This window comes from Hetaerina americana, unplaced genomic scaffold, assembly GCF_022747635.1.
Source record: "Hetaerina americana unplaced genomic scaffold, ioHetAmer1.1.p SCAF_6, whole genome shotgun sequence".
In the NCBI taxonomy this organism is placed as follows: Eukaryota; Metazoa; Arthropoda; class Insecta; order Odonata; family Calopterygidae; genus Hetaerina; species Hetaerina americana.
Genome location: NW_027287205.1, coordinates 66393717 through 66416210, shown reverse-complemented (window position 1 = coordinate 66416210; position 22494 = coordinate 66393717). Strand labels below are relative to the sequence as shown.

The window sequence follows — 22494 nt, the reverse complement described above, 5'->3', positions numbered from 1 at the left end:
TGTGGAAAATTGACTTCGAGGCTCTCCTCTCTTTCACTGGAGAAAAAATTGAGGTGTGATCTTGAAAATCCACGACACGCGCGGCCTACTCTCGTGTCAGAGCGAACGTAACGTACGCGAGAAACGCTTGATGGGGCAACATGGCGCTCGCGCGTGTTTCTGGCAGAAGAAGATTGTTAGCATATTCCAAGGGAAGATCTTAAGGAACGTTTTCATCAGAATATATTCAGTCGTAAATACAGGGTCGTACCCAAAAGTGGTGGGAATGATTTTTTTAGAAGAATTTTATTGACGATATACTTACATCGACTTAATAATCTTCAAAGTATGCTCCTTGAGCTGCTACACACTTAGTATAACGTTGCACCCATTCCCCGTGCGCCCGCTGGAAATTTTCTTTGGGGATGCCGTTGATGACCCTCGTCGAAGCCTCTTAAACGGCCTTTATCGAGTCAAAACGTCGTCCCTTGAGCTGTCTTTCCATCAGGGGGAAGAAGAAGAAGTCCGGTGGCGCCAGATCGGGAGAATAGGGCGGGTGCGGCAACGTGGCAACGCCGTATTTGGCCAGGAGCTGTAGGTCGACACTCAGAATTTTCGGCACCATCTTGGCGCACACCTTGCGCATGGCCAAATCCTGTGAAATAATACGTTGGACGTTGGATGCAAACAGACCCAACTGGTCTGCAATTTCTTCACAGGTTAAGCGTCGGTCTGTGTTCAGCAGTGTTCTCACTCTGTCCACATTCGTGTCGGTGCTTGCCGTCGACGGCCGTCCGGAGCGATGGTCGTCTTCAACGAGCTCCCTACCCTCTTTAAACAACTTGTGCCACTCAAATACTGTGGAACGGCTTAAGGCAGTGTCCCCATAAGCCTGATTGATCATATCGAGGGTCTCAGTTACCGTCTTCCCGAGTTTCGCACCTACCACTTTTGGGTGCGACCCTGTATTTCATACAGCACCGGCACACAACTGTCGACTCTTTCATGTACCTATTTTCCTTTTTCTCTTACATTTGACCTTGGATATTATAGATATCGGGATACAAAGCAAATGGAAATGATTTTATCTTGAATTTTGCATGTAATTTTTTCACAATCAGGAAATTTTTTTAACAGCGCAGCAAATTTTACGCATCGTAGACTTCATTTGCCTTATGAACGAGGAGAAGGGGTTCTAGTTGGTGTTGTGGCTATTGTACTTGCTTCCCATATATAGATCCCGGATTCGAATCCCGGCGTTGGCACAATTTTTCAGAGGTATTCCGGTCTCTACTTGGGTGCCATTTGGAGGGCACTTCAAGAAGAAAGCGCCGTCGTATGCGACGCTAAATTATAGACCCCAAGGCTAAAGCCGGGTTGCTCTCTATCCTTCTAACATTCCCTGAAAATCATACCCCTACCAATTTACCCATCGATCCCTAATGGCGCAAATGAGTGCCTTAATTACCGCTAATATGGAGAACAATAATTTAACTTCAAGCGAAACGCAATTTCTGTTATATTAACAATGTGCACGTAGTGAGTACAACCTGGCCTTATAAGCAAAATATCGTAAATTTTTCCTTCAGTGAAACTGATGTGATTTTATGACTCTAAGGTTATAGGAATATTATGAAAAGATACTTATCTCTTCCAATGCCACTTTGAGTCCATTTACAACTACTCATCTAATATTACTGAATTTAATCGGGGAATAGGCGGATTGAAAATACTCTGCGCCTAGGCATTAAAACCCAATTTGGTGTCCTTAGGGTATAATCTACAATTACATTGTTCACTCCAAGCCAACATGAAGCCATTTAGAATAGGGTTTTAGGTCACCAGCCATTTAATTATTCATTGACATTCCGTACTTGTCCATTATCGGGTTTTTCAAATTGATTTGTCCATGTCTGTGTACTGTGTACTGCTCTGGCCAAAAATCCTGTGAAGGAAAACGAATTTCTTGCATCAGTCTGGTCGGCAGTCAATTTCACTTCACTTCTCGGTATGGTCTCGCCTACCAATGTAATACGGGGCTAAAATTATTCCCTCCATGCCTGCGTTAAAGTCATACGTAATGAGGGGGTGTGGTCTGTCTCAAGTCAAACTTGTCACGCTGTGAGCCTAAGCTCGTTGAAAGCCTTGCCTCTTCCTTTGTCCCGCAAAACTCCATGGTTGTCTCCCCTCGCCGTCGAACACAATGCCCGCGTATTACTGATATTTGAAAGTGAAAAAATATCATTGCATCAACTATTGGAGCACGTCAATATTATCGTTATGTTCGATAGATATAACGGGAAAAATACTGATAAATTGATATATCTGAATAAATCTTGGGCAAAACCTTTGATTGTGTTGATCGCTTTAAATATTAATGTAATCGACAGACAAGAATACATATTATTCGTTCTGAGAATGACTGCGGATGTCTTAGATTGATTATACTCGTTATCGGAAAATAATATCGGTGCATTCGATATATCGGAGGAGTAAAAGATAACGATAGTTTTCGATATTATTATTAGGTAATCTACCGGTTAAGGTAGGATTTTGAATGGAAACAACTACGAATTAAATATTTTGTAACTCATAACAAAACACAATCCAGCAAACTAGTCTACATCAGGTCCCTCTTCATCTCTGAGTACTTTCTTCCTCCCTTCATCCCGTCCAACATCCCTATCCTGTTCCTACCCTTTCCTCGTTTGCCTAACATTCTCCCCTCTATTACAGTCTTCAACATCCCGCTGCCGATCAATACGCCCCTCATCTACTTTTTCTGCCTCCATAGGATTTCTCCCAACAAACTCCTCTCTTCACCCACTATACTAAGTACTTCCTAATTTGTTTTCAATCCGGTCCATTCCACCTTCCCCATTCTTCTCCACACCCACATTTCCAAAGCCCCAATCTACGTTATCCTTCTGCTTCAATAACCACGTTTCCGCGCCGTACATAGCTACGCTCCATGTCAACTCCCTCCTCCTAGTTTTCGATATATAGACAAAAAATCCGATGCCGATTTTGGCCGTCCCTACCGGGTGTTAGCGTTTCTCTCCTGAGGCATTCTGATCCGATGCACGCACTCTCGATTGGAACGCACGCGTGTTATCCCGCCTCCCGCTCAATGTGACGAAGACGGAGAGGCGAGAAGCTTGAGCTGTGGCGTGCGAAACCGCTGCTTCGCTCTCACACGGTTGCAAATGCACGCAATCGACTGGAACGTGCCCAAACGGTTCCCAAGGCAATGTCTTCCTTCTGCTTCACAGTCAGGCCTCGCTCGACGTGCCGCAAGCTTAAGCACATGTTTAAGTGTTGGTGCCGTTTCTACACTCCGATGGAACAGAATGTAATCAATTCCTCTGATCAAAACACCATCTGCGGCGGAGATGCGAGCCATTCTCGCTCGTGATGACCGCTGAACCCTGAATTAAATTTCTATTTTTTCATTAGTAAAATTTACACGTTGTGTAAAGAAGCGTATTTTGAAGTTTTACTAAATGGGAGATGATCAGTGAAGGTGAAGTAATAACACTCCTGTTTGAATGAGAGTAGTTAAATGTAGTAGTTAAACTATAGATGAGATTGCAAGTCTCCTTATCGGTAAATATTTTCATTACTTTCTCCCTTGAAGCTCATTATTTGGTAAACCCTTGTTAGGAAAGGGAAATTTTACAATGGTTATTAGTGTTGAATTGAATATTGCATATAAATTTAATATTTTTTTGAGTGGAATAGAGCTAATTCATGTCATACGTCTATCAAACTCTGGGAAAGGGTTTTGTTTTATTCTTTGCATGATCTGTATTGATTTGAGTTTGTAATGCAAGAGAAAAGAACGGCCCGCATTATTAATCAACTCAAAAGTTGTTGCATAAAGGGATGTCAACAAATGCTAAGTCTTATACGGCTTGCGATCTTCAAATATAAGGGTATGGGGGACAATTTTTTTCCCTGTGCCACCAATGGTACCCTGCAGGATCCGGTAACAATAAAAATTACACAGCTGGGGTGAAGCTGAGGATGATCAGTATTGCTGAGCTGAAAGTCGTTATGAACATGTCGTTTGCTCCTCGGTTACGAATATCTTTACATATAGGAAACACTTATTAACGACAACGCCGTTCCGGAAGAGATAATAGCGAAAGGCCGCAATTAAAATCTTCATTGACGAAGTTTAAATTGTAAACTAGCTCAAATCATAGGAAAGCTAGCAAACTGGAGTTGACCGAACGGAGATACTGAGGTGTTACCCGGAATCAAAACCCGGATCCTCTGGTCAGTAGTCCAGCTCTCTACCCTATTTGCTGCCTTCACCCTCCAAATGCGTTCGAAATATGTTTACTGTTTCATTTGGAAAGATTAGTCTCGAAAATCTGATTGAATCAAGGTCCCAGTAGGTGTTCGTTTGTAGATGAACTCCCGCGAGTCATCTCAGAGCATTCTGCGGTGTCACAAGGCCTCACCGTTCCGGGTCGTCGAGGCCGCGGGAGTGCAGTGTCTGGGTCGCCGGGGTGAGGTGGCGCCAATCGCTGGGGAGGTGGGACGACATCAACCGCGAGATAGGCACGGCGATGGAGAAGGACAGCACAACGCGGAGGGAGAAAGTCTATCCACCGGTTGGCAGCGTGCACGTCGCTCCCCCCTTCCCTCCGTGGCTGCGATCCAAAGAGGTTGTGTGAGCGGGCAAGAGCCCCTTATACCCCCCTTTGGAACTTGCCTCCCTGGACACAGGTGGGACGAATGACCCTCCCTCCCCTCCTAACACTCTCCACGCACCGCGAATCCAGACGTCTCCCGGCAATCGGGAAGGCTTTCACCGCGCGATGGGTCGACTCGATGAGTGGAGATTGCTATCGGTCGATCCGAAGTGACCCGGATCGTTTTTTCGCTTGAAATTCTCGGAAGGGTCGAGGGATAAGATGGCAATCGCAATGCTTGAGCAAGATCTGATGAGGAAATCTTCTTAGACCAGCGGCGCCCTTGCCTCGCTGCAAGCCGAGAGCCATCGCTTGTAACACCTTTTAGAACCTATAAAATTACCTAAATCACGCCCTATAGAACTTCAAAGAGTGATTATTACCGCATCACCTTTGGTTTTCCTTGTTGGCATTTTTTTGGAGTGCCTGGTAATGGATTTTAAACTAAGTTTAAGCTTTGAGAAACGAACCCCCGAAGAATTCACCGCTAGATTTAATTCATCGGACAAATTTAAAGCTATTGGATTCACTCAAGAAATTAAATCCAATTCTCCAATTTCTGCATGCCACTTAACTTGATCAAGCGGACCACAGATTTGATTATGTATTAACGTTTACCGTAACTTGCATGTGAGGCGCTTTCTTTTTTTTTGCTGCGAAAAATGAGTGGAAATTAAAGTTGAAGGAACTTACTGGCTGGCGAGGGCACCTGCGAGCGAGTTAACGGTAATACAATTGCTGTGTATCTGGATGGAATGGAGAAAACATTCTTGAGAGATACTCTCGTGGTTATTTACGTAGTTTTATGTGGAAATAGGCAACAGTAGCTCGAGAATAAATTCGTCATAAATTCTGCATTAAGAATTCGTTATAAGAACTACTACCTTAAGAATTATGGGAACATTGCTACCTAAGGAATGCTCTGAGGAAATAAATTGAATGCCAATCATTACGGTTCCCTATCATCTTAAATCCGTTTGAATTCCAACGTGAGAAAGAATAGCGAGCCTACTTCTCTCTCTTCTCTTGATACTTGTGCATCAATCAAAAATTTGTCTCGCGGCCTCACCACCCAATGCGCACGTCCCCATACTAGTTTGGTCAACTCTTCTTTCAAAACCTTCAGATCTCGTAATACATTTATATGGCTTCTGAGGCATGAGGGTGTTTTCACCATTTGGCGAGTCGCCATGCAGTGTACGGCGTAAATTGGTCAATTTCATTAATTCATGTTGATTCCGGTGATAATTGTTTAGAACTATCATATATACTTCATGTTTGCTGAACAATGTCGGCGCAGCTGATCCGTGCAGGCTGATGTTGATAGGTTTAGTTCAGATTCACTACTGTATCGTATTGGGTCGTTTGGCGACCCGGTCTGAACTATTTACATGCTCGGATTAATCAAATCGTTATGCGGCTAATTGGGCGACCTTATATCGCTCCTTAAAATTAATTGATGCCTTAAGGTTTTTTTGCGAAGGCTTCCTTGAGCGCGTACGAGTATATTGCAAATACTGCATTATTTCCGGTAATATCTCGTATATTTTTCCAGCCTCCCAGCTAGCATCTTAAGGTCGTAGTACTTATGAGTTGAATTTTTTATTGCTTTAATAAAGACCAGTTGATAGCAATACTTTGACCTGAAGACGCTAGTTGGGATGCCGGCGAAACAGTTTGTCAGGAAAATGAGGAACGCAGTGAAATCCGCTCTACCGCTTATACAACACATGGAGGTAAGTAGCCAGAAAATGTGACCCGTGCTTTACTTTATTTGCTCTATATAAGAGATATTATAGATTAATTGCTATTTTATATTATTTAATTTCATGTTCAGATTTATCACTTCACGATTTCAGTGGCTTATAGGATTATACTAGCGAATTTTATCCCAATCACAAAATTCAGCTGATAGCGGGGCAACTAGTTCGAGAACAATACCAAAAGTATGTTCTGCAGTATTAATTTAAAACAGCTTGAAAATATTTGTTGTTTTTTACTTAACATCTCATAACACATTACTGTATCCGAAAATTCAATTAATTTCATTGAAAGTGACATCACGACGGTTTTCCTGAGTTTATGTTTACTCTGAGTGGACGCGTAGGCGTCATAACTCTCCTTAACCTTTCTACCACTATGCCATCACCGACAATTCCGCTGTGTTTTCTTAGAAAAGACATGATATGGGAATTCTCGGAAATGCCAGTGTTTCGTTTATGTACGTGGTTATCTTGGGATATAAAATTACTCTCGACTTTCTTCCGCTCTTTCGTGACTCTGCCATCAATAGCCACTATGTTCGCCGCCTACCACTTAATACTCCGGTGGCGTCCTTGAAATCTAGTGAATGCAATAACATTTCCTTACCTTTAATCGGTATTTGAAGTCTTTGTGGCCTTTCTAGTGATCATGAGTGAAAGCGTAATAAAATCCTTTTGTCAACAAAACACTGTGTAGTTATCTTGGCGGATGATTTGTGCCAGCATCTCATAAATAAATATTATGGAAGACCCCTCAGATTCATTTTAAGTATTATCATGTGAAAACATGACATTTTTAAAACTTGCCTATACTATTTTATTCTTCTGACTCATTCAATTCTCCGTATCCCCAATCGATACGCAAGGACGCCAGGAAGGCTTGGATTTCAAATAGATTTGCAAGAATTGCAGCTTGCCAAGAAATTAATATATCTACAAGCAGTAATCGGTGAATAATCCTTTTATTAGTTTGCGTCAAATATCGAGTCTGTTCTCTGCGAATCTCTTCATTCATTCACAATTATCGTCATAAATACATATTTATGCCATTTCTTGTGTCTGCTATTTAGACCTCTACATCTCAGTACTTCTTTCCTTCCCCGACTTCTTTCAACGCGTAATTTAAAATACTTTTCCATGGAATAATGCGTAAAAATAATAACCCTCTTTGGAATTAATTGTTGTGAGTGGTATCCTTTGAAGAGCTTCTTTAATAGTTAATCGACGTATTTAATTGGCAAGTGGAAGTTTTAAAATGGAAAACAATGTATTCTTAAAAATCGCCGTGAAAATTATCATTGGTATCTAGGCCATCGATAAATAATCAGATTAGCCATTGTGTATGTTTCGTCAAGGAGCGATAATATTTTAGTTACTGTTGAGACATTAATGTGATCGCAGAAATCGATTTAATTTTCAGTGCCCTAAGCTGTGCGTTCGGAATACATTTTTTTATTACCATATTTTTTAATTTTAATGTCAGCCACTTCATATTAAAATAAAAAATTTACATTACATGCACTCGGGAGGTTCCTTACTTCTGGCCGTCTTATTTTGTTTTATTTTTGTTTTGTAAGTAGCATTGTGTATATTCATCGTAAAAATCTGAAAATAACATGTGCAATCGTAGAAATAGTATGATACCTCTACGCGTGGCATTTTTCGTCTGAAGTTAGTTTCATCATAATATCTATGCAATATTTCAAGTATTAAATTTTGACGAAGACATTTTTATCCATTAGTCATAAAATTTGAAAAGAAATATTAGTTTTGACAAATTCTTCATTTGGATGATTTACACTGTGATTAGGAGTGTCATTCCACGTAGGACTGATGTGATTAGTGGGAAATGCACGTCGACGCCGGATGACCGAGATAAGATTATCATCCACGTAATATGTCCGTCGTAAAATATTCTCCTTCCGCACCGACTAATTTTCATCGCAACACGTACGCGAATCTCGCGCTCCTAAGCATAATAAATCGAGAGAGGAAGGGAAAGAGACACGAGGAGGAATATCACGACGGTAGCCGGATACTCACCGCTTGGACGGCTATTCCCCATCCCCCCTCTCTCTCGCGGTCGGTGATCAACGACCAGCAGAACCTTGTCGCGAGTCACATTTTCCATTTTGAGAGTCCTCCTCCACGGGAGAGGGGAGCGCGAACCCCCCCTCTCCCCACCCTCAAACCCACCCGCTTTCTTCTTCTTCGTCAACCAAGTCGCGCGTCCCTTGTATATGCATCTGCAAGCGCAATATTCTATCCCTGTGGTATGCGAGTAACGACTCACTGTTCGTAAACATGTCCCGGGCAGCAAGCGGGTCTCCGACCTCTCCCCCTCCCTCCCACTTTCTTCGACTTCTCCTAACCCCCCCTCCCGTTTTCCCTCCTCCTCTCCTCCGCCACCCTCCGCCTCTCTCTCTCCCCCCGCTCGGAGAGCGCCGTGGAGGTTAGGCTCGTCCTGCAGCAGTGCGTTGTGCGTGTTGTGAAGATCGCAGGGGCTCGCGGAGTCGTTCGTGTCCTTATGAAGACGGACGTCTTCTTTGTGCGGTCTCCCCCCTCCTCGCACACCCGTTGCTTGCGCCCGAAAGTAAATTTATTGGTCTTAAATCAAACCTGCTGGGCGAGGTGTTATGGAGCAACACGTTGTAAAAGTTACAAAGGACACGGTCATTTTTGTGATCACAAGCCGCGTATCGATGCCGTCAGGATTGTATCTGGCATCGAACCATGGTGGTGGATGAACAAAGAAATGAGCAGTATCGTCTGTGTTTTCATTGATTTTATTAATTTAACATTCTTAATCATTTAATTAAAGAATTTAAAAGGAGGCGGTGCGTAAATTCAAATCTGCTATGTAGAAATGGACTCCTGGTAGCAGCCCTGAAACACTTATGAGACAAAAGTAAAAAAAATCACTTTGGTGGACCGAGGAATTAGATTCCGGAAAATATCGAATGGGGCCTGATCTCTGGATTTGAAAAGATGGTTGACTGAAATTAATTCATTTTGAGCTACTGATATGGACTCTGGTGACGGAAAATATTCGTGACGATTCATATCTCTTACATGCATCGCCCAGGAAGTGATAATATGTATAGTGCGAAATATTATACAGCACTTAAAACTGTTCGGAATCACTAAAAATGTTCAAATGCGAAATCCGAATTGAAATCTTGTATTCCACGACGAAGTTTGCAATAAATATTAATTCTTGATAACGATACAATGTATTTAAGTCCTGATCACCATGTAAAGAAACTCGTGGCAAATTTCATCTGTCCTTATTGATCCGTAATGGGGAAGTACTACTTTATGTCATATTTAGCCATTTTAGAGGCATAGTACCATAAATGATGCGTTGAAAAACGGACCCGAGCCATAGTGGTCGATGTCCAAGATCTTTTTGGTTGTAAGTGGCAAGATTAAGGTAATCAGAGCAGTAATGATGAATAATGCATCGTGCTCTTCACGTTTTGCCTAGAGTAGATCATCTCAGATTTGGACGACAATTGCATCACTATCGAGATGGAAGGCCGTGACTCGTGAGAGTATACATGTGGGCAGTTGAGATTAGGCCAATTACTTCAGAAATGAAATTAACGCTTATATTGCGAATAAATATAAATGAAAAAGTCATCACTTTGATAGATTACCTTTATGGAAATTTCGCAATTTCAGGCGTGGCATGGTGGAAGTCGGACACAATAATGAATAAAATGATAATACTTTTCCTCTAGATATTGATTTATAATATACCCGGTTTCGATGTAAATTATCTTCAGGTTACTTAAATATGAAGTACAACATTGTCCTTTAGTGGAAAAATATTTTTAATTTGTTCGTTATTATAATTGTCTACCAATTGGTGAGTTCTGGACGGTCCATGCAAAGTATTTGACCGCGTCTTCGCGCAAAGTAAGCCCCATTTGACTTTAATTATTTCTTTCTTCGGAGAATCTGTTGTTCTACTCCTCCACACGCTGCCTGAAATGCAAAATATTTCCCATTTTTTTCCCCCAGAATACATCAAATTCATAATTTCATTCCTCTCTGTCTAGCATATTTTCTCCTAATTCTCAAAATTCGCTCATCTAAAGTACCCCATTTTTCATCCCCTTTCATCAAAGATAAAATTTTTGGATCAAAATGTAATGCACTTAACAAAAAAATTTTTTTATTTTCTTCACTCTTAATCAAGAGTAAAAATATATTTTCTCCGACCTGGAAATACTTGTTTCGTTAACCAAACTCTTTCCGAATCGCTACTATATCTATTTTCGCTGAAATGGTGCCTTAATATTAGTAGTGTTCAAGCTGGTCTAATTTATGCCATAGTTCTTACATTTTGAAGCTAGCCTTTCTGTGCCTACAGATTTTCATTGCTTTTACATTTTTTCTAGTTGTCTATATTTCATACCTCTCGTTGATGCTGCAATACGTGTAACAATGACTCTTTGGGAAATAAAGTACTATGTACATACTTACATCACTGTATTACATTAGAAAATTAATCTTCAAATCTTAATAAATTCCAAGCCTACTTTCTTCCCATGCCTCTCTTAATATTTCCTCGGGGTATCCATGATCAGGCTCGCTTGCTAATGCTTAACTATATCTCGATTCCTTTGCATATGGCCGTCTATCCTGTTTCTCACCTTGATACCCATGCATTTACCAGGGCAATCCCAAAACTAAATTCATTCTTTTGGAAATGGAAATAAACGTTTATTTTCAATAATTTATCTATCATTCCGATGTTTAAATATTCCTCTTTTTTTCTGAATAATACTCATTTTGGTCGATGTACTTTCGTCTGCACTTGTGCCATATTTTGCATGCCCCTATTGTAAAATGCATTTCACGTTCAAACACGCATTCCTCCTGCCATGATTGGATTATCCCGTTTACTCTTTCAAAGACCTAGATGTACTTATAGAAATAAATACGTATTAGGTCTATTAATGCGCAATCAGATGAATCGAACGAGAATATCAAAATAATTCACGTTTTTTTGTTATCCTTTTTGCGTTTTATAATAAGTTAATTTCATCCATAATGATAGCACGTCGGCGATGATGACATTATGAGGGTTGATAGACCAAAATTGGCATTGCACGAACTATTTCATGAGAAAAATGTTGGAACATTTGTCTGTGACATCTGGCAATATGCTGTACACAGTAAACACTATATTCCTTCAAATTTCAATGATTTCGCGTCATCATACATTTAAGTGAAACTTAATCGAATAGCTGTTTGCTGGGTGGTGAAGTTTTTTTCTGGCCACTGGGTCGTGCGAGCAAAAGTGCAGATTGAACTGTCGTTCAACTGACAGTCGAATGGAGTGAGTGTAGCGAAACAATTGTATAAAATAATCGAGACACCATCTTTACTCTAATGGTAAGAGGAGACAAGATGTCTATAGCGGAGCGATTTTTGCTTAGCAACCCCTCGGACCCAATCACGTGCCTTTCTCAAGGATTTCTTTGTATGTGGTGGCGGAATGGGAGGGGCGAGTCACGACCGTGAGGAAAAAGAAGCGCGAACCACGTGGGGGATTTATAATTGAAGAGGTTATCTGCTGTGAGGTTGCCCTTCAAGGGCAACTGTAATCACTAATGATCAGCGTTTCGAAGATTCATTCGTATGATTGAACCGTATGCAGGTATAATTGGAATATATGATACCCATCTTTAATATGAGAAAAATGTCAAAAGTCTACTCTCTTTTAACTTGATTTGATTTCTTTATGTTGAAACACCTATGCATACGCAAACAGAAATTACGCTATTGCATAAATCTTTCTTACTATACAGGGAAAACTGCGTCTTGAATACATACCTCAATAGGCAATCGAAATTTAATCTCATCGCTGTCTTCTTTGGATGCCTAGTGATTCATTACATCAATGTGATTTTGAGTGAAGAATAAGTTATTTACCTATGAACAATTAATTTTGCTTGATTTCGTTATAATTGTTCTTGCCACTAATGTTTTAGGTATGAAGTATACTGTAGTTTGACTCAGTTGCACAATATAACTATGTTGGGAATATGCATTCGTGCGCGAATTGCATGGTGCATGCAATAGAAACAGTTTTATATTTACCTATTCTGGTTGTCTTAGCCGTAAAATTCTGGTATCTCTGGACAAAAACCCTGAGTAATCCATGTGACAGGCATTGATTTCGGGTGAAGAAAAGGCAAATACGTATATTAGAATTTTTGAGTTATATCAAGCCTATATTGTTTTTGTATTGAGTGCAGAACGTGGATTGATAGAGAGGATGCGGGATTATGTAGGGGAAGGAAAGAGAAACTGTAAGACTGAATGGGAAGATTTCATAAAATGCGGCTTGGGGAGTAGCCGAATGATAGCAGTGTGCCGAATGATGTAGCAGAGAGGGCGATAAGACCGCAAACCAAATGAGAAAAGTGGGAAAAAAGTTTAGAATGCTGTAGAGTAGCGATGAAACTATGAAAAACGGCATAGAATGGAATAATTTTTGTAGAAGTAATATCTTTACCTAGCATTGAACTTTGAAGTTAAAAAAAGACTTCATTCGAATAAGGACTTACCGTGAATCAATCAAGCGTTGCGCAAAAAATATTTACCGAGCGTGTAAATTTGGTAATGGTTGTTATTTGGTTTGGTAATAAATTTGGTAATAAGGGTTATCAGTTTTCCTAGGTAGTAGAGGATATTCGGAATTAAATAAATTAAAGATGAATGCAGAGTTTGTTTTTATTAGTTGAAAAACTTGGCCATTGGATTTAAAAAAGATGAGTGTAGGTATATTTTTTGCCTTTTGATTTTCTTCGACCACATTTATCCCCGACTGTCTCGGTTTTTAAACCAGTTTTTCTTCTCTTAAACATCTGTTTGGCGATTCGAATCTATCGTCGCACATTCTCTCAACTTCACCAAACCAAAGTAGCATACTGCCTTCGTACGTGTTATACGTACTCGTTCGATCCACATTCTTTCGTAACTTCCACATTCCTCACCTTATTTCTCCCGTTATCCCTCATACACTACTCAAGTACCCCATTACCACCTCATTTGATGGACATGTACTCCTAAACTTATCCTAATACAGCCTAGTTTCTCTCTCACATAGTATTTTGGGGAGGGAATTACATTTATTCACCAATATTTACAATGCCTTACACAATAATTCATTTGTTGATATACTCCGCCAACTACCAACAACCATTCCGAATGAGTCCGCCCGTATTTTTATTCTCTTCATTCTATCCCGCCAAAGTTATTACACCTATTTGTACGAGGGTGGTCTGAAAATTTTCCGATCTAAAAAAGATACAAGACATTTTTTTCTGATATTTTCTGAACTTTTCTGATATTTTCTGAAATTTTCTGAGGTCAGAAACTTTTCAGACCTCCCTCGTACATAGTGATCCACATATTCAGTTACTTCGCCATTCAAATTCACCGTTTCAATCATTTTTGTCATTCTCCGGATCAAACTCAAATGCATTACTGTTTTTGGTTCATTTACCTTCAATTTCGTAATTTCTTTTGTCTCACTGGAGCATGGCGGTGAAGATAGAGCACGTTAATTGCTGCCTTTAATAACGATTCATGAAGAAGGCTTTTGAAGTTGGTTTCGGCCGCCACCGGGGTGGGAGGTCTCCCCGTCCGCGGTGGGGATAATGGGGAGTGGGGGAAGGCGGCGAAGTCGGAGGGAGCGAAAGGAGAAGTTGGAAGCGGCGCAAATTGCGGCAAACTGATCGAGCATTTCCTGTAGGTGTGGTCCCCTCCCTCCCCCCAGGGCTGCCCTAGTGGAGTGACGGGGCGCGGCGTGGGCTCACACCGCCACCACCACCCACTAGCACACGCTCCACGCCAGTACTCCTCCCCCACTCCCCTCTCATTATCACCCAATTTATCCAATAGCCGGAGAGAGCGCACGGAAAACTGTTTCCTTGGGTCGTGTCCGTCCCATCACGTGCGCGGCGATGTCCCATTCCAGCCTCGCATTTCACGGGTCATTTGGGCCTAGCCGGGCAGGGGCAATGGAGAGGATAAATGCCTCTTGGCCTAAGATCAGGAGATTGCTCTTCCTCTCTGGCGATTTTTCCACTGTCGCAGTTTATGAAGCACTACATCACGCCAATCTGTGCAATTACTGCTTCTCTTTAAGGGATCACCGTTGGCGATGTGTCGGGCGGCACTGAGTACTCTCACAATTTTTTAAATGAGGAAGTTTACCCAAATAACGTTCTCCAAATCTAACTTTATGTGTGTGTGTATATATATATATATATATATATATATATATATATATATGTGCATATATATATATATATACATATATATATATATATATATATATATATTATTGATGATGGGCAGGTGAGAAGGCAAACCAGTATTTTACGCTACTAGGAATAGGTCGGTAGTTTGTTAGGGTGTGGGGTATTCAGGGAATGGGGAAGAAGGGTGGATAGAAACCCAGCGTCGGTATTAGTTCACTCTTGACATAAAGCATTAAAGGGTCCAGAATTCAATGTGATAGTCGACTAATGGCATACTCAACTGAAAGTGCTCCCCAGATGGCACCAAATATAAGGAATGGGAATACCTTGTAAAAGTTCTGTCATCGCTGGTACTCAAACCTGACCCCTCGGGGTGGGCAGACAATGCGCTAACCACCGCACCAACCTGATTATCCTTTAAACGATAAAATTATCAATAGTTTTACTGCAATTTTTATTTAATTTGACACCATTTTAACACCATTGAATATGTGATAGTTTAGCAGTTTTTCCTAAATTTAGCAATCCTATCTTTACATTCGGGTCATTCATTCAACTTATTCCCTTTCACTTCTGAACCCCTAACACACATATATTATTTTGATAAAATAACAGGTGTGGTTTTTAAGCTGGATATTATTTAAGAAAAGTAATGTCTTGAGTTGCTCGGTGTGTCATCTCTAACCTAGTTTTTTGTTTCATTAAATTAATGATATGATCAGTGGTTAATTTCGGGAAGATGAGGTCATCGTACTCATTCACATTTAGCTGTTTGTGGGGAGAAAGCATTAGCTGGTAACCAGCGAATTGTTTTAAAATGTAAATTAAAAAAAGTTTTCCCAAATGCGTTTATAAAAAGCATGTTTGCCGAAAGACAGCTACGTCATGACCTAGCATGACATTTGCTATCTATTAATATTTAACAAAGGCCGGTGTTATTTCAACTGACGGTTCTGAGAATAATTAAACTAGGAAAATAACTATGCATCAAATGATCAATCTAGATATTTTACCCATTTTAAAGATAGGTAATGGGCGTTCTTTAACGAATAATTCTAAGTATCATGGGGTCAGCACATTTTTTCTTCATTTCTTCGTAAATTCTGCCTAACTTAGTTCTGCCTAAAGAGCCCACTCTCTTCCTACCCCGCTTTTCCAATGTTCTCCCTTCCATCAAAGCCTTCAACTTACCACTCAATCTTTCAATATTTCCACGTTCCACTTCTTTTTTAGAAATTTCCCCAGTAACTTCCTTTCCTCGTCCGCCCTATTTAAAATCTCGGAGTTTGTATTCCTCTATGCTCAACTTATTTACTCCATTCACCGCCACATCCAGATCTAAAAAGCCTCCAATCTGGAAGTTTTTTTGCTCAAAATACAAGTCTCATATCAATAAAATATTACGCTCCATGTTAAAGTCTTTAATAATTCTTTTCTTCACAATTTTACTCTTGTAAATGCCTCTTTTGCTAATATAATTCTTCTCCTAATTTACATACTACTAGATCCCGATTACTCGCAAGTAATGGCCTGTATGTATGAACTGCTCCACTTGCTCTAGTTTGAATTCTCCTACTTGAACGTTTAACTTAGCTTTGCTACTTCTCATTGCTTTTGTTTTCTTGTGATTATTCCTAATCCCATACCTCGCATCATTGTTCCTGTAGAGTATATCTCTATATCAATGTATGTTGTTGTAAATATTAAATGGTTGACTGATTCACCGAAAGTATTGGCCATGGAGTCATATCGTGTACAAAGAGACGGTGAGTATGAGAACAATTTTAATGTAGATGACCTCTGAAATTGTCATTTTCGGGTCATAGTTACCTAGCGTTGGAACACAGGAGCGGAATTTCTCCGAACACTTAAAATCTACACGGTTGGCGTGGTTGTGAAAGAGCACTCGATCAAAACTCCCACAACTTCCTTCCGGTGTCACGCAATAACGAAACAAATAAGGCCAAACGCAGAGCGAAATTCGGATCCGCGATACGATTCGCGTATGAATTATTAGAAGAGGAAGAGACGAAAAAAAGTTTTTTTCGGTGGTGATTCGGTATCTGTCTGCTACCCGTTATTTTTTGCGTGTTGGACTCAGATTAGAATCTTTCCCACATTATTCTTCCACCTCGCGATTTATTTTTCTTTCACTTCTTTATTTCCGAAATGATAACTCAATTTTTTTACCTTCCTGTGTTCATGGGGGGGAGGGGGCATTCGCCGTTGGCGAATCCTCTCGCCAAGGTCGCTGGGGCAAATCGGAGGCCAATCGGAGGGCAGGATAGGATTCAAGCGATCTGAGACTGACACTTCCGCCGCGTTGAGTGTCATGCTCCCTCGTCACCCCCCTTGCTTTCATCCACCCGGTTTCCGCCCGCTTCTCCTCCGCCCACCCTCCTCCACGCCCCTCCCCCGATCCGGAGGTACGCAATCGGAACGCTTCCCCTTCCGGCCGCCCAAACGAAAGGGAAGGTTCGCACAGCCCGACACCACTGGAGCGGCTTAATCAAAATTACTCCCTTACCTTCCCCTTGACTCTTCACTTTGATTACAACCGCGTGGTGCTTTGGAATTGGGGAAAGTTTTGATCTTATGCGGCTTGATCAATTAATTGAAAATTAACCATTCCAAAAGCCATGGGAAAATCCGACGAGAGTGCGTTGTGTTTAAATGAATTTTCTTCATTTTACACAGGAGGTTCACAAATCTAGAACTTACACCCATAGAATTTGTTTTTGTAATTATATTGAATTTTCTATTCAAAACATTTTTCTGGTCACTGAGCTCCGTCGCAGAAGTGAGAATATTCCTTCAATCTGTTTAGACCTTCTAATAGATTGGTGCCTGTACTTTTTAATTCCCTGGAGGCGGCATCTTAGCCACTAAGTTTGGAGTGCGGTCAAATCTTATTGCTTTTGATTTAATTTATGCTTACAGCGTGAGCTTAATGTTTTATATCGTTTCAAATTGGAATTAAAAGATTTTTTTCGCTTGCGGTGAGTGTTGCTTTATTATTTTGCAAGCTGTATCTTCAGACTATTCTGATAACTTCATCTGGTGTTCAGGATGAAATCAACGCAATTGTTAGTTTGAGGATTGATTCGTTTAAGTTTCTCATGTAGGGACACCTGAAAGCATCACTGATAAAAAGTCGTGATATATAGAATCAACGGTGTCCTAAAAAATGAGTTCTATTATGTTTACTTTTAGGAAGAGTTTTGGGGTCGCGCATAATTCTTCCTCTCAGTAGTGGACAATTTGAATGCAGCTAGCAGTTTTCTCAAACTAAAAAGTTCATCGTATTAAAGTGACTTAATATAACAAAGGAACGCGTGGAAGTTCCCTTCATAACTATCCTAATAATCTTTCGGAGTATCAATGGACAGTCTCGCCTGTTAGTAGACAGTTTTACTTTATTAATAGCCCTTATGCCATTTGATGTAAAACCATTTGCGCATTAATGAAAGGTATTCTATGGTGATATTACGAGGAAGTAGAACCAGATGTGGATATGAATTATATCATACGGTTTTGAGTGGGATCCGAATGCGGCCGATAAAACACTAAGTGGCTGGATCCTCAATTTATGCTCGGAGGAATGGTTAATCGTGGTGGGAGAGCTCGTCGTAAATTTCGCTGCGTAGGAATTGCACTTTCGAGATATTTCTACGCAAAAGAGTTAACCGTGTGGCAATGAAATTCTCGTGCGTCGCCTCCACATCCGCCTCCAAAGCACCTGGCGTGACCGAACACCTTGAAAGGACCAAGAATTCGCTGACTCTGCTGAGTGTGAAACAAAATATACCTGTTGCTTAACGAGCGTTGCATTTTCCCCGCCCACACTCTTATCCCTAGGCATTCCCCTTCTCCGTACGAAAACGGCGACCTAGTACCCCACGCCATCGGAAAACGACTTGTACAAACGTGCACCGGAATAAAGCCGACCCTACTTCACGGAGTGTTGCACACGAACGCTTGAAATTGGTGGTACTCAAGATTTTTCAAATGAAAAAGAGACGAAGGTAATTATTTTCGTGGTTATACGTGTATAAATGCGATTATAGGTAACCTTGTAGAGTAGGTATGAAGTATAATATGAATTATTTTAGCTCTCTGCCTGAGAATTATTTCACCTCCTCGCGAGCTTCAAAGTTGTCTTGTAAATTTCGAACATATCATGATTCCCTTCTTCAGCTCTTCATAAAGACCGTTAGAAATTCACTCTCCTCCCCCTACTCGTAAATACTTGCTTTTTCGCAAACGTTTTTAGATCTCCATCCTTTTAGTAACTTAAAGTTTAATCGCTGGCACTCTTTCACTGTCTTAACGGGCCTTTGCACTTTGCACAAGTTGTCACTAGTTAAAAGTAAGAAATTCAGATATTATCTCAAGCAAATTTCTTTCCTCATGCGTTCCCGAAACGTTTGGTCATTGAGAAAATGTGAAATTATTGCGAAGGTTTAATACCTATTGCATGTGGGAAGCAAGTTTACGTCTTCAGAGTTTGAGAATCTCGAAAGAAGGGTTAATCAAATTTCAGGCATCGCGATAAAAACGGAATGTTTCCTGATATCATTAAGATAACTAGGTTATACTCGTATTATAAGGCCAACGTGACTCATTTTTCTGAGGGCACTCTAAATTGATAAACTTAACTCGTGAAAAAAATAACTGTAACTAAATGACGAAATGAACTGGTGTGCTAACAAACTTTTGTTGAATAGCAGTGTTTTGATACCCATTTCAATCTAAATTGACGATTTTTCGTAATGAAGTAGGGGGAATTAAATTGCCAAAAAGAGCGCGAGGTCATCAATGAAATGGGTCTAAACGCTGATCCCACCCTGCCAACATCACAGTAATCAGCCCGAAAGAACTGTCTGCATTCAATAAATCGCATTGATTAACGTATTGTTGAACTCAAAAAGGCTACCTACGACTTTGGCTTCCTGTGGACTCCTTAAAGATTCGCGACCTCGACATTGACAACTGACCAGGCCTTCGCGTGATCCTTAAATTGGGAACGTAACTGGAATTTGAACAAGCTATTATTGTCGCCCAGTTCCACTCTCCTATCAGCATTATACTACGGCTTCTGAGAATGGAGTTATATTCTTTTTCTGTGTGATGTATTTGTTTATTAGATTACGTCGATATTTTTGCAAGAAGTTAAAAAAGATCGTGGCTTTATTTGTTCATAAAATTACTTAGGAGTTCCATTTGTTTTTTTCGTTATGTTAGGGATGTGTTAGGCCATGTTTAAAACGTTAATAGTAATGGGAAAAATTGTTTGGCGGGAAGTGGAAGGGTTTAGAGAGTCGGGGATGAAATATAGGTGACCTATGTACGTATGTAAAGTTTTAACTTCAAGGACACTGAGTTTCGTTGAGGCTAAAATTAAACCGACTGTCAGTACATACACTTAGGTCGTCCTCCCCCGTTCGACGCCGGTCGTTGATGAACCCCGGGGGGGGGGCAGTGCATCGCGAATGCTTCTTTTCCCCCCGCCCCACCCCTCCTCTTAACCCGATTTGCTCCTCCCCTTCGTCGCCCTCGTTTCACTCCCAATGATTCTTTGGCTTCGTTTCGCCGCTTCCTGCCCTCCAGCGATGACGCCGCTACCCGGTAGGCACTGGGATCAGGTCCAAGACGCATCGGCCTGTTGCCTTGTCGTAGTTTCCTAACGCCCTATCTTTTAACAGCTAATAATGTCATGAATATCGTAATGGTAATGATTGCTATGTAATAACCCCCTTAAAAAAATCCCCTCTCAATGTCAAATACACAATTTATTTAATACTGTTGAACCACGCATCCTTATTAAAGGATCTTAGCATGTTAACCGATAGTTATCTAAATTACGGTAACCTCTTCAAGAAATTGAAAATAAACTTGCGTAACTCATAGATCTCCAAAACCACTTCACGAATTTATAGATTCTCTTACACTGAAATCAAACTTTTCATCTGGTTTCAGCTCTCACATGTGATCTACTAGGCCTGTAGAAAATGTATTCATATGGTGTTCAGAAACTCAGAATCAGTGTTGGCAGTGTCCAGCAGGTCCTGTCGTGGAGATGAGTCATGGGCGTACGGATACGATCCAGCAAAATCAACTCTTTCAGTTATCTTGAGAGAAATCGAAAAGCAATGAGCACGTATGACAGCACCTCACTCGGAGCCCAACAGGCAGCTGACTGGCTCACCCGAAAGTGAAGAAACAATTCAAGCATGCACATTTAGCTATCTTCTTTTACCGAGCACAGTGGCGCGGCCCTAGAATCACTGCTGTGCGCTGGAAAATTCAATTATAGTTCCTTTGTCAACAGGCCTCGTATGCTATCTAAACTCAAAGCTCTTAGCAGTGTACATAATTTCTTTGTTAAGATAATTAAACAAAGAACTCCTCATTTTGGTAATGTCTTCTCTCTCTAGCATCTTTACAGTCGTAGACTTAAAACATATTTAAATTTCATTTATATTACTATTAATTTCGTCATTGACTGCTCTCTCTGGTCAACTTCTCGACCCACCCGTATACACTCCTTTCTTTACACTCCTGTTCGTAGGTTATCTTTCATTTAGCGCTCGCTTTCCTTCAGACTCTTTTCTCGTGAATTCATTTCCTGGTTGTATTGATCCGTTTCTCGATCTCGTTTCCCGCCCAAGTTCTGTTCTCTCCGAAAAGTAATGAGAGCCATTATAAGTCCATTTGTTGATACATTGCTAACATTGTTATTGCCGATGTTTGCATGCATTCAATGCATACTTATCCGATTCTATGCTTTGTTATACATGCGACTATAAATTGATAATGTTGCTCTACTTGGACAATTTTCTGAATAAATAAACGTTTATCCAACGTCCATACTTAGCTCGCGTATCTTGTGACCTGGAAATTCTCACATTCACGTCGATATTCAGAAATTGTTTGAATTAATTAGCTGCTTTCAATTTCCGCGAGTAAGTATTAGTATGAGAGTATGTGTGAGAAACTGCACCTTTAGATTGATAGCAAAGGTTTCGTGATCTGATGGTAGCGCGTCTAGGTCGCTGTGGAGGAAAACAGAAAACATTGGTAAAATTTTGTGTATCGGTTGCCATGGATTTACCTTTCAATGCAATTAGATGCGAACTTTAAAGTAACTTCAGCTGGAGCGGACAGTATCCGTATTTTATCTGAAGATGGCACCTGAAGTTTGAAACGCGTGTTGCTCTGAATTGGGTTAAAAAAGATCATTGGGCAGTCGGTCATTGGTTCCCTCTAAAAACACATTAATTCGTCGTTGAATGTTGATGGCGTAGTATAAAAAAAACTTTTTGAAAGACGTACAATGCATGCAGGTAACTATGGTGTTCTCAGAGGATATAAAACATAAATAGATTACGAATATGTATCGACGACAGATGTTGGTAAACACCAGGCGACACAGGGCAAGGAGGTGGATCCCTGATTGTGTGACTTCGGCACTCAGAAAGCTTGCTGCCGGATGAGTTCTAGCATCTCCCACCAAAACGATCCTTCTGTTAAAGCCTGGGCTGGTTAATAGAAAATTAATTTCCAAATATACACCTTTACATCCTTGCCAACAAATTGTGTCCACTTCTGTAATTTAGCGTTTTCTACGAATGAACCCATTTCAGAGTGATTTCTACGAACCCAAATCATCAGGTACAATCCCATGACTCGTACTGGAATCGGCACCATTCCAAGGTACAATACCTTTAATACCGAATAAAGCGAAAGTAATTTCTCGTTTTA

General features: G+C 40.6%; 1 protein-coding gene across 4 annotated transcripts in view; it reads left to right on the top strand.

The window, feature by feature from the left end:
- LOC139695502 (bumetanide-sensitive sodium-(potassium)-chloride cotransporter-like) overlaps positions 1 to 22494 on the top strand; it is a 233896-nt gene that overhangs the window by 136962 nt on the left and 74440 nt on the right. The window lies entirely within an intron of this gene.